The following is a 19,681-nucleotide window of genomic DNA, read 5'->3' as shown; positions in this document are numbered from 1 at the left end:
CTGATAATCAAAATTATTAAAAGCAAAAAAAGATAAGCCAGAAGCTTCTAAGGATGCTTACAAAACACATAATTAATAATAAGAATCCTAAAACTGAGAAAAAAGGTAACAATCCATTAAAAAAAATGGACAAAAGACATGAACAAGCATTTGGGATGAAACCCAAATGGCTAATCCAGCATAAATGTCAAAGAAGATAAAGTTCAACAATATCCAAACAAAAATGAAAATGTCAATGAAATACCATCTTATACATAAAAATGAACAGAACTTAAAAACTCTAACAATACTAACTGTTGGGGAAACTGTTAGAATTCACTCCAAACCCATTACTGTCAAGTCCATTACAACTCATGGAGGCCCTAAGGACAGAGTAGAACTGGCCCAGAGGGTTTCCAAGGCTGTCAATCTTTATGAATGTAGACTATCCCATCAACCACTTGATTAGCAGTCAAGTTCTTTGACCACTGCACTACCAGAATTCCTTTGTGGAAGAACAGGAACCCACATACTGCTAACCAGTTGCCAAAGAGTGGATTCTGACTCATGGCAGCCTCATGTGTTTGAGTAGAACTGTGTGATCCAAAAGGTTTTCAATGGTTGATTTTTTTGGAAGTAGGTTGCCAGGCCTTTCTTCCAAGGCACTCTGGGGTAGACGCTAACCACCAACTATTCAGTTAACAGTCAAGTGTCTTAACCATTTGCATCACCAAGATATACACTGGAAAATAATGTATCATTGTTCAGTAAAGTTGACTATGCATATATGATTTAGCAATTCTATTAGATCATATATGTATACATTCGCAGTATAACTTCTACAGGAATTTGTAATGTACACCAGGAAACAAGTACAAGAATGTTCCTAACAACAGCACTGTTTAAAATGATAACATCTTGGGGGTGATGGGGGTAAGGAAGCCCTTATATTCAAGAATAGGGAACTGGATAAACAAACTGTGCTATACCCTGGAGTAGCACTGTAGGACAAGCATTGGATTGCTAACCAAAAAGTCAGCAGTTCAAATTCACCAGCTTCAACTTGGAAACCCTATACAGGTTCACTGTGAGTCAGAACCAACTTGATGGCACTTAGCGACAATTCATAAAATGGTACAGAGCAATGGACATTAACTAGTGACGGCTTCATGCATCAGCATAAATTACTTTTATAAGCAATGTTAGTTGGGGGGAAACTAATCATAAGAATATATGCAGTAAAATCCCATTCACACAAAATTCAAAAAATAGAAAATTAATCATTTTATTGTTTGGTATTGTTAGGTGCCACTGAGTCAGTTCCAACTCATAGTGACCCCATGCACAACAGAACAGGGGTTACATACATGGTAAATACTATTAGAAAGGGGGGGGAAAGCACAAAAGAATAAACCCCATAAAACTCAGAATACTGTCATGCTTGGGCATTCGGGGTAAGAGTGTATGATCAGGAAGAGGCACATAGGGCATAAACATAGTTTGATTCCCTTCCCAAACCTGCTCCTCCTCCTCTACTCCTATTCCCCACCACCCACCCCACCCCACCCCACTTCAGAAGTTATATCTGACTTCTCGCTTCCTATTACACACTCACATGATTCATCAACTTTACCTCCTAAACATCCCAATTCTTTCAATCCCTATGAAGCTTGGATGGGAGAATGGTGAAATCACTAACGCTTGATGAGAAGTTTATACAGGCAATGTCCCAAAGAAAGCAGCAGTTTAGCAATGGATAAGTAGTTTTATAAGAGCTCAAGACAATGCTGAAGATGAAGCCTGCAACTGCAAATCATCCACATCAATTTTAGAGGAAAAAAATTAATCTTGTCCGCACCCTCACTGAAGAGGACCAGCGATTAACAGCAGAAACAATAGGCATCACGATAGACATCTAAACTGCTTCCGTTTACAGAACTCTGGCTGCAAAATTAACACTGAACAAACTTTTTGTTCTATGGGTGACACAACTATTGCACCCAAACCAGTTACAGATAAGAGCAGAGCTTTCAGTGAAACTTTAAACAAGTGGGATCAAGATCCTGAAGCATTTTTTTAAAGGAAATGTAAAAAGGAGATGAAACACAGCTTTACCAATACAATCCTGAAAATAAACACCATCAAGCAATGGCTACCACAAAGTGGAACTGGTCATGGTAACAGTTTAAGATGCTCAAGTAATTTTGTTTGTTGACTTTCTGGAGGGCCAAAGAATATCTGCTTATTACAAGAGTATTTGAGAAAGCCAAAGCCTTAGCAGAAAAATCCCCAGAGACCTCTCCTCCACTAGGCTAATGCTCCTGCTCATTCCTCTCATCACACCAGGGCAATTATGGGAGAGTTTCAATGGGAAATCATTAGGCAGCCACCTTACAGTCCTGATCTGGCTCCTTCTGGGTTATTTTTGCTTCCCAATCTTAAAAAAAATCTTTAAAGGGGATCTATTTTTATTTTCAGCTAATAATGTAAAAAGGACAGCACTGACATGGTATAAAATTCCAAGGACCATCAGTTGTTTAGGGATGAATTAAATGGTTGGTAGCTTTGCTTTCAAAAGTGACTTGAACACGATGGAGCTTATGTTGAGAAACAAAGTGTATATTTCTTATTTTTATCTTTTAATTCCATTTTCCATGAATTTTCTGAAGACACTTCAAATCTAAGTGCAGCTCTGCTTCTTTTGCTTGCTTGTTTAATCTCTACCTGGTATGATGCTGTAGGATAAGCACTGCACTGCTAACCACAAGGTTGGTGGTTCACACCCACCAGCAGCTCCTTGGAAACGCTATAAAGGTACGCTATCATTGCTGACCTTCTCCAGTAATCTCATATGCATGCGAAAGCTGGACAATGAATAAGGAAGACCGTAGAGAATTGATGCTTTTGAGTATGGTGTTGGAGAATACTGAAAGTGCCATGGGCTGCCAAAAGAACCAACAGATCTGTGTGGGAAGAAGTGCAGCCAGAGTGTTCCTTGAAGGCCAGGATGGCCAAACTTCAACTCTCATACTTTGGACATACTGTCAGGAGGGACCAGTCACTGGAGAAGGATACTATGTTTGGTAAGGTGGAGGGTCAGAGCGAAAGAGGAAGACCCCCAGTGAGATGGATTGGCAAAGTGGCAGCATCAATGGGCTCAAGCGTGGCAATAATAGTGAGGTTGGCCCAGGATTTGGCAGTGTTTTGTTCTTTTGTGCATAAGGTCGCTATGAATCAGTACTGACTCTATGGCACCTAACAACAACAACATTGCTGACATCAAATGGACTTTGGCTGGAAGCAGAAAATACCAGAAGGATGTTTATTTGTGCTGTATTGACTAAGGAAAGGCTTTCGATTGTGTGGATTATGACAAGCTTTGGACAACATTGCAGAGAATGGATATTCAGGAACAGTTAAGTGTGCTTAAGAGAAAACCTGTACATAGACCAAGAGGCAGTTGTTTGAAAAGAACAAGGAAACATGGAATGGTTTAAAATAAGGAAAGGTGTGTGCCAGGGTTATATCCTTTCACCATACTTATTCAATCTATATTTTGAGCAAATAATCCGAGAAACTGGGCTATATTAAGAACACCATGGCATCAGGATTGGAAGAAGACTCATTAACAATCTGCAATATACAAACGATACGACCTTGCTTGCTAAAAGCAAAGAGGACTTGAAATACTTACTAATGAAGATCAAAGACTACAGTCTTCAGTATGGTTGCACTTCAAATGTAAAGGAAACAAAAATCCTCACAACTGGTCCAATAAATAATATCATGGTAAATGGAGAAAAGATTGAAGTTGTCAAAGATTTCATTTTGCTTGGCTCCACTATCAACATTCATGGAAGCAAAAGTCAAGAAATCAAAAGACATTTTGCATTAGCCAAATCTGCTGCACAAGACCTCTTCAAAGTATTCAAGAACAAAGATGTCAATTTGAGGACTAAGGTGTGCCTGACCCAAACCATGGTATTTCAATAGTCTCATATGCATGTGAAAGTTGGACAATGAATAAGGAAAACCACAGAAGAATGGATGTATTTGAGTTATGGTGTTGCAGAAGAATATTAAAGATACCATGGACTGCCAAAAGAAAAAACCAACCTGTATTGGAAGAAGCACAACCAAAATGCTCCTTAGAAGCCAGGAGGGTGAGACTTTGTCTGTTATACTTCAGACATATTATCAGGGAAGGACATCATAGATAGTACAGTGGAGGGTCAGCAAAAAGAGGAAGATCTCCAGGATGAACTGACACAGTGGCAGCATCAACTGTGAGGATGGCCCAGGGCTGGACAGTGTTTCGTTCTGTTTGCATAGGGCCCCTATGAATCAGATTGGACTCCATGACACCCGTAATAATAAATAAGTTGGAAACTACCTGAAGGTACTTAGCAACAACAATGTATCTTGCAAAAACCTACACTAATCTTGTATCATTCACATAACAAAGAAAACTCATTCCCAAATGGAATAGAACCACAGGCAAAGAGGTTAGGATTTATAACACATATTTGGGGGGACACAATTCAATTAATAACATTCCATCTTTTGATCCTCCCAAATTCATGTCCATTCCACATACAAAACACATTCATCTCAGAAACCTTAAATCCATTTCAAGTCCAAAACCTCATCTTCTGAATCATCTAAATTAAATATGGATGAGATATTAAGCATAGTCCATCCTGGTGCAAAATTCCTCTTCATCTGAACCTATGAAACATAAAATACATGTTCATCTGCTTCCATGCCATTATAAGTAGGAGAAACTGGAGAGAAAGGAAAGACAGCAGGCACCAAGCAAGTTCAAAACCCAGCAGAACAATATATTAGTTCTCAAGGGTTAGAAATAATCCTTTAATAGCCAGAAATATCACCATAGAAAGCTTATAAGTCTGTCTTCTGCCTATAACTGATTGGAATACCTAAAATGGGGCTACAACATGCCCAGTGAAGGAGGCTTCTTGCGGAGCCTCTGCATTACATAATACTATAGGTGGAATCCTGAACAGCATCCAGAATCTTTAGAGATGGGAAATTTCTACTTGAAAGGAAGAGCAGACCAGCCTGGAGTGGCTAGAAGAACAGAAGATACTTCTTGAAAGAAAGACCTACAGGAAAAATACAAAACAATATAGGCAGACCAACTGTTACTACAAGAACAAACAAGTTGCTTGACCAGGAGACATCAAGGCAAGTGGTCGGGTCCCCTCAGGGCAAACCCCCTTCCAAGACTAAGACTCAATGCAAATACGCGCTCTGATTGGTGACCACATTCGTCACCAATAAGGGGAAGTGAGGGAAAAACAGCAATGAAGCTGCAAGCCAAGCCCTACAACGTTCAATAGACTCATGTGAACCCAGGTGGAGACCTGGTTGGCCAGCAGTGTGTGGTAAGACCTGGAGACTCTTGGGCCCAGAGTCAGTGACATAGCCACAGAGGACTAGAGTAGAGAGTGAAGTGTCCAGCTGACAAGGAGAGGGCATATGCACAAGAACGCCCACACTTGCAGATAATATCCACTTGACCTGGCTTCAATGACTAGATGATCAGAGCTCAATTAGAAGAAGAGGGAAAAAAAAGGAATCTGATACAATTTGATGAAATTGACCTACACTAAAGGATGCAGTAGCTCAAAAGAGGGAACAAATCTTTACAGCAAGGATCACTCCCAACCCCTCCATACACAGAGTAGACAGGGATGGGCAAGTTGGACATTAGCTACCAAAGGCAAGAAGTGACTGGCTTACAAGCTTTCAAGAGGGAACCTAGATCCAGAGGGCCAGGAGGAAGGTAGAATCTCCAGTGAGTAGTATCCAGTCTGTCTAGGCGGGGCTCATGAAAGGAAATGCGGATAGGTCTCTTGTGATACAATAGTGAATAATTGTGGTCAGGACTGATTTTCAGGGTTGGAAATGTAAAGGTAGACGTTTTGTAGCAAGGAGGGGAGTAATTAACTTTTCAGTCTAGGAGCGGAGGTCCCTGGGACCATCAAGGGAGAAAAGCGGAGAGTGGGACCCTACTCAGAGAAGCAGTGATGCCTGAGATGGAGGCAGAGAAGATGACGTGGAGAGATGGAGCAGCTGGGGACTTTAGACACAGAGAGGGAGAGGGGCTGTGTGCTGACGACTGGGGGGCAGGCTTGTAGTGTATACCCTCTGGTTGGTTGATGATGCATGGAGGGGACTGTAACCATGGCAATGAAACGATATACAATAGGATGAATGTAAAACCAATATTCTCCCATGTAAACTATCACATAATTCACAATAAAACATTAAAATAATAATAATAATCCTTTAGTCTGAGATCATCTGGGCAATGGTCCCGTTCTCCATTCTCTAAGTCGGCCAGGCCTATAGATTCTGGCTGTAGGCCCCATAGCCCTGGGCTTCAACTGTACCTTCTAGGCCTACTGAAATGGCAACACTGCTCCCTCAACTTAGTGTGCCCCATTCTCTTAGTACATCTGAGAGGCAACTCTACCCCTTTGTTCACAACAGGACATTCATCTGCCCCTTGGTCATGACAGCACTGACTCTCTCACCTTGGGGCAAGGGTCCCGTTCCCTTTGCACAGCCCCATACTCTGCAACCAAGTTGGATATGACTGTTTGATACATAGGAGGCTGTGGCCCCACCATTTGAAATCTATTAGGCCTTGCTTTCCATGACTGCCACAGTTGATCTGATCTCCAAGCTGCTCCAGGGATGGTCATTTTCCTGTGTTGGAGGACAACAAACAGAGCTCCTTTGACCTGTTTCCTGCCTGTAGCATTCCAAGAGGCAGACAGCCTTCTTTTCTTCCTTCCTTTCTCTTTCTCCTTTAGTCTAAGATAATGGACTTTCTGCTATGATAACTGGTGAGATCAGTCTCTGGTTGAATTTCTTTTAACAAAATATTGTATTGCATCCTTGGTAAACAGGCTAGGACCTGCGTGCTTAGTTTGTACAAGAGAATTTTCCAAATCTTTTAGCTCAGTTTTCATTTTGCATTGTTCATTTGTAAATCCATCTCTTCCCTCCCACATTATAAGTGGCAAAGAGAAACCATGCGGCATCTTTAAGATCTTGCTTTGCAATCTCCTCAGCCAGATGTCATCAAACATTTGAACAGAATTCAGTAGAGGTCTCTACTACTGTACAAAAAGCATCACCTTCCCTCCACTGCCCAAGCACTTTTAATATCCACATTTCTAGCAACATTCTGTTGCTGGTGCCACATATATTCTCTAAACTTCTCTACAGCTCTCCTCACTTCCTCCTGAGCCCTCACCAGAACTGCTTTTGATTTCTGTAATTCTACCAACAGTCTCTTCAAAGCAGTCTCTGCTTTTACTATTAGACACCTTAATACTCTCTCAGCCTCTACCCATTACTCAATTCCAAAATTGCTCCCACATTTTAGGTATCTGTTAGAGCAGCACCCTACTCTTCCACTACCAACATTTGTCTTATCTAGTACTGATATAACAGAAATACCACAAATGCATGACTTTAACAAACAGAAATTGATTTCTCACTGTTTAGGAGACTAGAAGTCCAAATACAGAGAGCCGGCTCTAGGGGAAGGCTTTCTCAGTCATCTCTGGAGGAAGGTCCTTGTTACTTCTACCTCTTGGTTCCTTGGAGATTTTCATGTGTCTTGGCATCTCTCCTACCCCATCTGTTTCTTTTGTATCTCAAAATACAAACTGACTCAAGATATACCCTAACTAATTCTGTGTCATTCATATAACAAAGATAACTCATTTCAAAATGGGATTATACCCACAAGCACAGAAGTTAAGACATACAAAACATATTTTGGGGACAAAATTCAATCTATAACATCCTCTAACAGAGGTGGATTAATTACATGCAATGTATCAGGAACATATGTCAGGACTAAATCATTTTCCCTCCAAGAAGAAAAATATACACAAAGATACATAATAGGAGTCCTGGTGTGGTGCTGTGGCTAAAGCACTGGACTGCAAAGTTGGTTTGAACCACAAGGCTGGCAGCTGAAACTCACCAGCTGCTCCTTGAAAACCCTATACAGGGTCGTTATGTGTCTGGACCAACTTGACAGCATCCTCGGAAATCCTATACAGGGTCGCTATCATCGGAACCCACTCAATGGCACTTAAAAAATAACAACAACACATAATAAATATGAATAAACCACTTTGAAACTGACTGGTCTCCTGGTGTGGTGCTGTAGGTTCAACACTGGACTGTGGACTACAAGGTCAGCAGTTCAAACCCACCTTGGAAATCATATACAGGGTCACTCTGAGTTAGAGTCAACTTGAGGGCACTTAACAATATCCTCACTAAGGAGGTCATTCATACATAACATTGAATCTTAAAAGAAATGCGCAAGAATTCAGGAGACAGAAAAGCATGAATGAAGGCACAAAGAGCATGGCATATGCATACAAGAGAAAGTGAGAAGCGCAGTGTGGCTGCTCTGCAGTCCTGTGAGAAGATAGCTGGAAGATAAAGATGGTAGGTTAAGGCCAGGAGGAAAACAGCTAAGGTCTTCCATTTAAATGTTTGCAATTCATTCTTTAGGCAATGTGGAAATGAAAATTTAACATTGTTGATACTAATCTTTTTAAAGAAGGCAAAATGTCTATATAACTTTAAATGCCACACAGGTATACTATCGGTTAACCTAGAATAGAATATAAACTTTAAGTCTGAATTTTGGAAACTCTACGAACAATTTGCTTACTAATAATGACTGACATAGAGCTTATTCTCATTACCCAGTTTTTCATTATCTACTGACCACTGGAGTCCTGGTGTGGCACTGTGGGCTGATGCATCAGACTGCAAAGTCATTTGAAGCAAGGTTGGTGGTTCAAGCTCACCAGCTGCTCCTTGGAAACCCTATACAGGGTCGTTATGGGTCGGGATTGACTCAACGGCACTTAACAACAATAACAACACTGACCATCGCTACCAAACTAATCATCATTATGATCTGATATCATCATAGTGATATAAACAACTGAGAGTTTATCTTGTGCCATGGACTGTGCTGTCTTAATGAATTGTTGTTGTTAACTGTCATTGAGTGAGTTCTGATTCATAGCAATCCTGTATAGGATTCCCGAGGAGGGGCTAGTGGGTTTGAACTGCTGATCTTGCAATTCAAACTGACCTTGCCATCTAGTGCTTATCCTACAGCACCACATCAGAATTCCTTTATATGCATTAGCCTGTTCAATGCTCAAAACAATTTTATAAGGAGTACTAGTATTAACCTCCTTTTATAGATAAGAAAACTGAAGCTAAGGGGTTATGGTCCTACAGCTAGTGAGCGATAGAGCCAAAATTCAAATCTAGACCATGTGACTTCAAAGCCCTAGAATTAAACCAATCTGCTGTAACTATGGCATAGCTCAATTTCATTTATGCCATCCACTTAATTATTTGTGTACCTACTATAATTTGAAGCATCACAAACTAAGTCAGTGATCCTCAAATTTTCCTGTAAAGAATGACTTTGGACTGCTAGTTAAAATGCTCTGTCTGATTCAATAAGTCTAGACTGGGACTCAGGGATCTTCATTTTTAACAGTAATATCAGTCATTTATGACTCACTTGGTCCATGAACCATACTCTGATCCTCTGTGCTAGGTGTCCTAGAAATTCAAAGATATTTGAGCCTCCAGCCCTCTGAAAGCTGACAATCAAAAATGGATACAAATGAGGTACACAAACAAAACAAAGCAGTACCAGAAAAATAATACACATTACAAGCAAAAAAAATACTTCATGGAAAAGAGGTCATCTGAAATGAAATGAAAATAAGTAGGCTTTCTTGAAGAAAGGAACACATTGGTGCAGACACATGTCTTATAGACAAAGGAAAGTACAATGAGAGGAATGGAGAATCTATGTTTTAAAATCTATCGATAATGTCATTAAAAACAAAAAATAAACCAGTAGAGGAAGACTGTAAGAAGCCCTGAATGTCAAGCTAAACTGGGCTGTATTCAGAGTTGGTACTGGGAAGCAGTTAACGGCTTTTGAGGAGGGAAAGACAATGATCACAGCAACATACTCTCAAAGAGTACTCTGAAGCTAGGCAAGATGAGTAGAATTGTAATAACAATGAGAATGGTTAGGCCGTTATCATTTATGCCCAAGGAAATATCAGAACAGGCTCCTGGAAAAAAATGAAAAAGGGAAGACTGGTATTTTTTAACAACAACTTGAATGTAGAACAAAGAAGCAATCACAGCTAAATGCTTCCCTGTCCTTTAAGCCTAAATTGTCTTGTTATCATTCCTAGGTTCAAAATATATAAAGAGCTCCCTATGTAAAACTTAGGTGACACTGTAGGATAAGCACTAGACTGCTAGCTACAAGGCTGTGGTTCAAACACACCAGCCTCTCCTCGGAAACCCTATACAGGGTCACTATAAGTTGGAATCGACTCAACAGCACTTAACAACAATACATAAACACATACACACATATATATGTATATGGACTCTTGGTGTGATGCTGTAAGATAAGCATTGAATTGCTGAACTGCTAACTGCAAGGCTGGCAGTTCAAACTCATCAGCCAATACTTGGAAACCCTATGCAAGGTTGCTAAGAGTTGGAAATGTCTTGACAGCACTTAATATATACATACATACATATATATGTATATGAGTATGTATATGAACTTTTTGAAACCTCCTCAAACCTTCTCATACATGATACTGTGGGTTAATGTGCTGGACTGCAAGGTCAGTTTGAACCGCAGGGTCAGCAGTTCAAATTCACCAGCTGCTCCTTGAAAACCCGATACAGGGTTGCTATGGGTCGGAACTGATTCAACAGCAATTGACAACTAACAACAACATCATATGAGAATCAAGGAACATTATTCAGAGCCATACAATCTTATTCTACTGAAAATTCTAACAAATACAATTATCATTTTTTCAAATACAAGTTTGAAAGCAAAGATTACAAGAGGAAAAGAGTTTGCTATAGGTACACATACTTCAGAAATAAAAACTTTAAAATTAAAAAAAAAATGCATACATAATCACAAGGTAAATTATCCACAACTGTTTATTGACAGGTACAAATTATTTTCAGAAAATAAAATCAATAAAGAATCTTCCTTAATGTTCCAAACACCTACCACAAAAAAGAAAACCATTTTAAAACTTTCTTAAAATTAATTAAAAAAAAAAACAATATTAGCCTGGTTAAAAGTAGCAATTGTTAAAAGATGGCTGAAATATGCCAACATAGCATCGGTTATCAGGAATCCAGATATAGTTAATAGTCAAAGGCAAACTATGTGCATTTTAACGATAGGATGAATGTAAAGCTGATGTTCTCCCATGTAAACTATCACCCAATTCACAATAAAAACTTAAAAAAAAAAGACACTAAAGAGACATGACACTAAATGTAATGTAGTCTCTGGGACTGGATCCTGGAGTAGAAAACGTATTCTATGACAAACTGAATAAAGCAGCTCTGGTAGAGTAGTGGTTATGAATTGGGCTGTGAATCTCAGGGTCAGCAGTTCGAAACTACCAGCTGTTCCGCGGGAGAAAGATGAGGGTTCCTGTTCCCATAAAGATTTACAGCCTCGGAAACCCTGTACAGGGTCGCTATGAGTTGGAACCGACTCCATGGCACATAACAACAACAACATGGAGTCCTGGTGTGATGCTGTGGGTTTGTGTGCTGGACTGGAAAGTTGGTTTGAACTGTGGGCTTGGCAGTTCAAGCTCACTAGCCACTCCTCAAAAACCCTACACAGGGTCACTGTGCATCAGAACTGATTCGACGCCACTTAACAACAATGTGGTTACTAAGAACTCCCTGGCATGATATTGTAGGGTCAGCGCTGGTCTGCGAACTGCAAGGTCAATGGTTCAAGCATACTGGTTGCTCCTTGGAATCCCTATGCAGGGTTGCTGTGGATCAGAACTGACTCAATGGCACTTAACAACAACAACATGATTAACAATAATGAATCATTATTTGTTCATTATTCAGAACAAATATGCCATGTTAAAACACTAATAGATATTAATAGGGTTAACTGAATGTGAGCTATATAAGAACTTCTGTACTATTTTCTTGTTGAGTGCCACTGAGTCGGTTCCAACCCATGGCGACCCTGTGTGGGGTTTCCATGGAGCAGCTGGTGAGCTTGAATCGCTGACACTGTAGTTCAAACAGCTTTGCAGTCTGGTGCATTGACTCACAGTGCCACACCAGGGCTCTGTACTCTAAGTTTATATTAATTCTACAAATCTAAAACTGTTGCAAATATAAAAATGTTTAAAGGGTATAAGCAGTCATTTCCAAATATTGGAAGACTTCTTAGATGAAAGAAGTTAGCTTCTTTCTTCACTGCAGTTTCCTACCCTAATTCTACCCTAGCGTCTGGTCATTCAGATACTGACTCAAAGTGTGGAAGAGTAACAACAACAACAACAAAAGAATATGATATACATTTGGAAAGCCAAACCCACATGGTAGTGAAATGCCCAAGGAATTCAAGGAACGTTTTGATCACTGACTAGCAGTGATACTGTAATATAACTGAAGTACCACAATGGTGTTACAGTAGTGCCTAGGGAATGTGGGCTGGCCACCTGGTTTTGTAAATAAAGTTATATTGTTGTTGTTGTTAAGTGCCGTTGAGTCGGTTCCGACCCATAGCGACCCTGTACAGGGTTTCTGAGGGTGTAAATCTTTACGGGAGTAGAAAGCCTCATCTTTCTCCCGCGGAGCAGCTGGTAGTTTCAAACTGCTGACCTTAAGGTTCGCAGCCCGATTCGTAACCACTACGCTACCAGAGCTCTAGGAAAAAAAAAAGGTTTTTTTTTTTTTTATAACATACTAAGTTTAATTACAAGAGGATGCTTTTATAAGCATCTAATCAAGGAGTTCTGGTAGCATAGTGGTTACAAGTTGGACTGCTAACCTCAAGGTCAACAGTTCGAAACTACCAGCCGTCCCGCGGGAGAAAGATGGGGCTTTCTGCTCCCGTAAAGATTTACAGCTTCTGAAACCCTATACAGGGTTACTAAGAGTTGGAACCAACTCCATGGCACACCATCACCGCCAATCAATAATGTGACCTCACTGATTACTTTGGGTCATTATTTTCTCATAGTTGTGTCTTTGAATTCCATGTTCCAAATAATATTATGGACTCATCCTCAACAAAGATCAATACTATTAAATTGGTCTTAAGGAGCTCTGGTAGCATAGTGGTTACAAATTGGGCTGCTAACCTCAAGGTCAACAGTTCGAAACTACCAGCCGTCCCGTGGGAGAAAGATGAGACATTCTGCTCCCGTGAAGATTTACCGCCTCAGAAACCTTGTGCAGGGTCGCTGTGAGTTGGAACTAACTCCACAGTACTTAACAACATCAATAATTAAAGTGGTCTTTAAATGCATACGCTATAAATATACCTCTTGACACTAGGCAACATCACTTGACACTCAATTTCTTGTAGCAACAGGCTGTGTGACAACTTTTCAAAGTACTTTAAACAAAGCAATACATGAAGCCCTCTCACGTTTCACATCAACACTCATTAGCTACTTTTATCACAGTTCTAGTCTTCTAAAAACTTCACCTATTTCATAATCATTTCAATGGAAGACACTAAGATGTAAACTGACCTAAAGTTAAACTAAGTTTATGATTTAATATAGAATATCTACTAAATCCCTGAATCTTACATCTTTAAACGTGTAGCAAAAAAATACACTATATTTAACAAGTACTGAAGTCAGAATAGTTTGGGTTTCAGCTTAAGTATTTTAAATAGCAGGAAAACAAATCAGTGTTTCTTTACACACTGAAATATTAAAATAATACTGATGTGATAAATCAAATAAATGGAACTGGGCATTTCACATTTGTCAGACACAGTAAAAGCTAAATGAAATTAAAACACATACAAGCATTTCAAATATTCCATCCAATTATCAGACAGCATTATGATATCAAAGATTAAGATTATGGTACTTTAGAAAACATAGGTTAAATATGCTCCATGTCAAAACCATCTGAATAATTTAAGCAGTTAAGCGCACCTGGTAGTCCCACCCTTCCTCCCCCCCCAGCCCTCCCCCCAAGTGAAACAAAAACAAAAACTACCTCCTTACACTCACCCTTGCTCTCTAGAAACATGGGGTCACTGATTGAAGCCCAACAAATGTGTCTTGGAGACAGGGTTTCTCAAACGACAGGTTGTAACCCGAAAACCAATTCAGCCATCAATTTTTATTTCAGTCAGCTTTTTAAAAAATAAAATATCAGAATGCATCACATTTAATAAAGGCATAAACTATTTTGTGAAACTTTGAAATCATGTGTAGGGATGTACTAGATCATGATGAAAAATGCCCTTCTTACTATGACGAATAAAAAGGCAAAGGCCAAACATTGTGGTTAGTCTGAGTACTTTCATTACAGTCTCTGCTCAAGAAGTACCCTTGGAAACCAACTTAAGGGCCCCGTGAAAGGATAGGAGTCCTGGTGTAGCACTGTAGGATAAGCACTGCACTGCTAACCACAAGGTTGGAAACCCTGTATAGGGTCGCTACCAATCAGAACTGACTTGATGGCACCTAACACCACAGTATTGGGGCATGCCCTGCCTTGCTAAGCTCTCTGAAACCTAGCAACCTTCAGAGAGGAGCTCCTCCTCCTTCACAGACTGTAAACAGTCCAACTCTCGCAATTTAACTTTTCTAAAGCTACAATTTCTAGAATCAGTGTGTCTCAAGAAGAGGCAGTATTATTAAGTCTTCTCTTTTCACCAATTCTCACAATGTCATCATAGACTAGGGCTTAGAAGACTTGTGCTCATTCTCAACAGAGAAGCTCCACAAAGATCTTTATACTCCCCTCAAAGATCCCAGGACACAGTACTCTCCTCCTATCTTATTCCAACTCCCTCCTTGTTGTTGTTGTTGTTGCTAACTCCCTCCTTGGAATCTCCCAATTTGGGGCAAATCTATTTTCCCAAAAGCCCTTATTCAACTACCGCATCCTTTGGAAGAAGCTGGCCTAGCGTCTTATTAGCCTAGGAAGGTCCCCCTTCCCTCCTGGACCTACCCAGCCTCCCTGGAGACACTTCCCCACGGAGGATGCAGTGGTTCCCAGTTTCCAGTTCTCTGGCAGCCCAGCCCAGGACTGGCCTCCATCTCAGCCAGCGGGCATCATCCCCGCCCCCACGCACCAGCCTCCAGCCCCGGGACCAGCCTCCCTCTTCCATCCCAGGGACCTCCCGCTCTGCTCCCGTCCGAGAACAAGCCCAGGCCAGGCCCTGTCTTCCCACAAGTCCTAGGGCAGGTTCCCCATCCCTGCAGCTACCCTAGCTGGCACCCTTGCGCTCAGACCTTCCCCCTGAGCCTCTTCACACAGCACCTGAGCAGGAGCGGCCTCCCCGTCTCAGACCCGGAGGGGAGCGCCTCGGGCCTCGAGAAGCCGGCAGAGGCGCCCCCGGGCCAGGGCTCCACTCACCCCTCAGCCCGGGAGGCGGGGGAGCTGCTGCCGAGGCTCCTCCGGCTGTGTCTCTCCTCCCCCCTCCCGGCCTCCGCCGTCGCCGCCACTCAGCCTCGGGCCTGGTCCCGGCCAGCCCTGGACTGGTTCCGATTCACCACGTCCCCCAATCTGGCCGCAGAAGCCCAGTGTCCTACATTGACCCGGAAGCAGCTCTCATGGACCAACAACAACACGTGACCCTGCCGCACGTGTCACGTCCGCTGCGTGAATGGGCGGGGTCACTGGAGGAGCAGGTCATCGCCAACCTGGGGTTACCATGGCAACGGGATGTCTACTGTTCTGATCCTCACTAGAAACAAGCTGTGTCTCCTGCTGTCCTCTGGCAGGGTCATCTGAAGTGTCACCTATGTGCAAAGGAAGCGTACAGATTGACACCTCAGCGTGAAATAGGTGCATGTCACAGAGTTTGGGGTGACTGAGAGATGCTGCCCTACAGAAAGAAGCACTGGGCTGAACTTCTCCAGGCACACCTGGAATCTTGTCCTGACTCTCACTGATTTGTTGTGTCACCCTGATCAGAGACACTTTTTGTCTCCAGCTCCAGCATCCTCATCGGCAAAATGAATAAACTACATGAGGTGAACTGTTATTTATTTGATAATGGTAGTTTTGTATCAGGATATGGTAGCACTCTGCCCATTTTTATATCCCTTCACAGAGCTTGTGGCATCATAAGGTTTCTCTACTCGCACACCAATGTAATAATGGTTGGTGTTAATTGCTGCCGAGTTGACTTTGACTCACGGTGACCTTATTTTAAAACGGAAGGAAATGTATCCAGGTCCTGTGTCATCTTCACAATTCCTGATATGTCCATTATTGTGGCTATTGTGTTGTTGTTAAGTGCCGTGGTATCGGTTCCATCCCATAGAGACCCGTATGCATAACAGAATGTAGCAATGTCTGGTCCTGCGCAATCCTCACAATTGCTGCTCCGTTTGAGTTCATTGCTGCTGCCACTGTGTCAATCCATCTGTCTCTTTTCCCTCTGACCCTCCACTTTAACATTCATCATGTCCTTCTCCAGGGATTGGTCCTTCCTGATAATATGCCCAAAGTATGAGCTCTAAGGAGCATTCTAATTGTACTTCCAACATAGACTTGTTTGTTCTGGCAGTCCATGTTGTAGTTAAGTGCCATCGAATTGGTTCTGACTCATAGTGACCCTGTATAGGGTTTATGAGAAGCAGTTGGTGAGCTTGAACTACTGACCTTGCAATTCAAACCAACTTTACAGTCCAACACATTAACCCACAGCGCCACATCAGGACTCCTTGGTACACCAGGCAGTCTATGGTACCTTTAATACCCTTCTCCAGTACCATAACTCAAATGCATCAATTCTTCATTGGTCTTCCTTATTCATCACCCAACTTTCACATGCCTATGAGGCTGTTGAAAACACCATGGCTTGGGTCAAGCACCTTCCAATTAAAGAGTGCATCTTCCAGCACCATTGTTTTTAAATGCCATCGAGTCAGTTCCAACTCAGCAATCCTGTATAGAGTTTCCAAGGAATGACTAGTGGTTGGCTGTCCAGTGCTTATACAGCACCACACTAGGACCATGTGGAGCCCTGATCAGAGACACTTTTTGTGGGCTGTTATTTAATAATGATACTTTTGCATTAGGATATGATAGCACTATATAGGACAAGATTCTGTGGTGAACCTTAAGATTTTCATTGACTAATTTTCAGAAGCAGATCACCAGACCTTCTTCCTATTCCTTCTTAGTCTGGGTACTCCACTGAAACCTGTCCATCATAGGTGACCCTGCTGGTATTTAAATTATCCATTGTATAACTTCCAGTACCACAGTGACATGCAACCCACAATACAACAAACTGACAGACATTCTGGATGTAATAATGGTGGTTATGTGCTACCAAGTCAGTTCCGACTCATAGTGACCTGTATAGAGTTTCCAAAGCTATAAATCTTTATAGCTAATTGGAGTCCTGGTGTGGTGCTGTAGGTTAATGTGCTGGACTTCAAAGTCAGTCTGAACCACAAAATTGATGGTTCAAGCTCACCAGCCGCTCCTCAGAAACCCTATACAGGGTCGCTATGAGTGGGACTGACTCAACAGCACTTAACAACAAGAAATAGCTAATTAAATTTAAAATGCAGTTCTTCAGTGAACTGTGTGCATAAATATATGCCAGTGGCATCAAAATTACAAGCAAAGATAGGATTGCTGGAACTAGGACTCCACTCTCCAATCCACTTGAGTCATACACACAAGAGCCTTATACAATGCTGGTAATTGAAAGCTATTCTTGGTATCTATAGAAGGTAAACTATAAACAAGAACAGATTACTTTTAAAAAGTAGACAGGCTCCAATAGGAACAGATTGGATTTGAGCCATGTGGTGTGTGTTGGGGAGGGGTTGAAAAAGTTATGCAGTACATGCTCATCTACATATTGGTACCTAGAAAATCCTTTAGGAAAGATCTTCTCCACCCCTATGAGCACCCCACTTAGTATCATGGGGGAGGAACTCTCTTTTATCTAAAAGGGGACTTTTTCACCCTTCCCAAATTACCCATGTTCATCTCTGCGTCAGTGGGTGAGCACATTCTGGATCAGGTGTCGGTAGGTGTCTCTCTCTCAGCAGCTGGGTCATCATCTCAGTAAGACGTAGTCTCTGTCTTTGTCCCTCTCTCAGACATTTCTTGACTGGGTCTGGCCTCTTATGTTTGTTGGTCCAGCTCTCAGCCAACAATTTTAAAACAACAATGGGCCAATGCTAGGGTTAGATTGGCATGCAACAGCTCTGGAGACAAAATAATTTTACAGGCAACCCTGAACGATGTGTGCCTGACTGAAGGTACCCTTACTCCATTCTGTGAGTTAACTCCCCCCAGTGCCACTCTTAGTCAGTGCCACTGTCGGGAAGCACATGGCTGCTGCCTTTTTTCTGCCACCCAGCTCTGTCCTATTGCCACTGTTTCTCTTGGTCTTCAGTATTACCAGTTCAGTGTTTCAGTCCTTGACCTATATTGCAGTTCTTCAAGAAGACCAGGAAATTCAAGGGGTTGGACAACTGTGTCCAAGGAACAGGCTCTTCTCCTGGCTCCTGGTTTTCTTCCATCAAGAAAATGCATGTGAGCCTCCACAGACATTTTTATAAGTCCCCCACCCATAAGGAGACATGGTAGTGTAGTGGATTATGAGCTGGATTGCTAACAGCAAGGTCAGCAGTTCGAATCTACCAGTTGCTCAAAGGGAGAAAGATGAGGTTTTCTGCTTCCATAAAGATTTACAACCTCAGAAACCCTATACAGGGTTGCTATGAATTGGAACCAGCACCAACCAGGTTGGCCCCAAGCCAATCTTGGTAAAGGTCAACTACTGGTGGTTGGAGGAAGACAGCCAATTATGTAAAGGTGGGTCATAAATTACCAATACTTTCAAACTGCTTATATTATAGCAAACCAATCAATTCCTTTGCAGATTGTTTGTGGGCCAATCAACCATTTTGGGAGCAATACAAACCAAGGTCAGAAAGTCCACATAAAAGAAACCCTAATGCACCACACTCAGTCACTTGGCACTAACCACATTTCAAATGCATAATAGTCATATGTGACTAGTGGCTATCATATTGAACAGCACAAAGAGAGAAAAGTTTCATTGTCACAAGAGTATTTTCATCCCAGAAGGCTCTACTGAGCAGTATTTTCCGTATTCTCAATTCTTCAGTTATGATATGAGAGGGCTTCAAAAGGCTCATGGAAAATATTCATTATTTGCTTTTTTTTTTTTTCCTTCATTACCTTTTACTTTCATATTTTCACCAACTTTTTGATGCCCTCTCATGTTCTAGGGGATTTTCTTCTACTATGCCTTTACTATAAACATTTGTTTTTCACCTCCTTGAAACTGACAATTATACAGAATCTTTATTTTGTTTTTATCCTTGACAAATATACAAGCCTTAGTGAAGTCAGGAATAAGGTCTATCTTGTTCACAATTTATTTCCCATTTCTACAGGACTGGCATATAGAAAGAGAGAGGGGAAGGTGAACTAAAGTGAGAGGAAGTAAAAAAAAGACAAATTTCTGGTCATTTTATCAGAAACTGTTGGTCATTTGACTGCTCTAGCCTATAAACAGCAATTTTAT

At 41.4% G+C, this 19,681-nt stretch overlaps 1 protein-coding gene across 1 annotated transcript in view; it reads right to left on the bottom strand.

Annotated features, from left to right (window-relative positions):
- The window catches only part of TBCEL (tubulin folding cofactor E-like), an 86,184-nt gene extending 70,498 nt beyond the window's left edge, over nucleotides 1–15,686 (bottom strand). Inside the window, exon 1 of the mRNA XM_006833922.1 lies at nucleotides 15,508–15,686. The gene's annotated coding sequence lies outside the window, so the exon portion shown is untranslated. The remainder of the gene's footprint in view (nucleotides 1–15,507) is intronic.
- Between the last annotated feature and the right edge of the window lie 3,995 nt (nucleotides 15,687–19,681).

This window comes from Chrysochloris asiatica, unplaced genomic scaffold (genome assembly GCF_000296735.1).
Source record: "Chrysochloris asiatica unplaced genomic scaffold, ChrAsi1.0 scaffold00008, whole genome shotgun sequence".
Classification (NCBI taxonomy): Eukaryota; Metazoa; Chordata; class Mammalia; order Afrosoricida; family Chrysochloridae; genus Chrysochloris; species Chrysochloris asiatica.
Note: the sequence above shows the minus strand (reverse complement) of the source record. Positions and strands in the feature narration are given on the sequence as shown.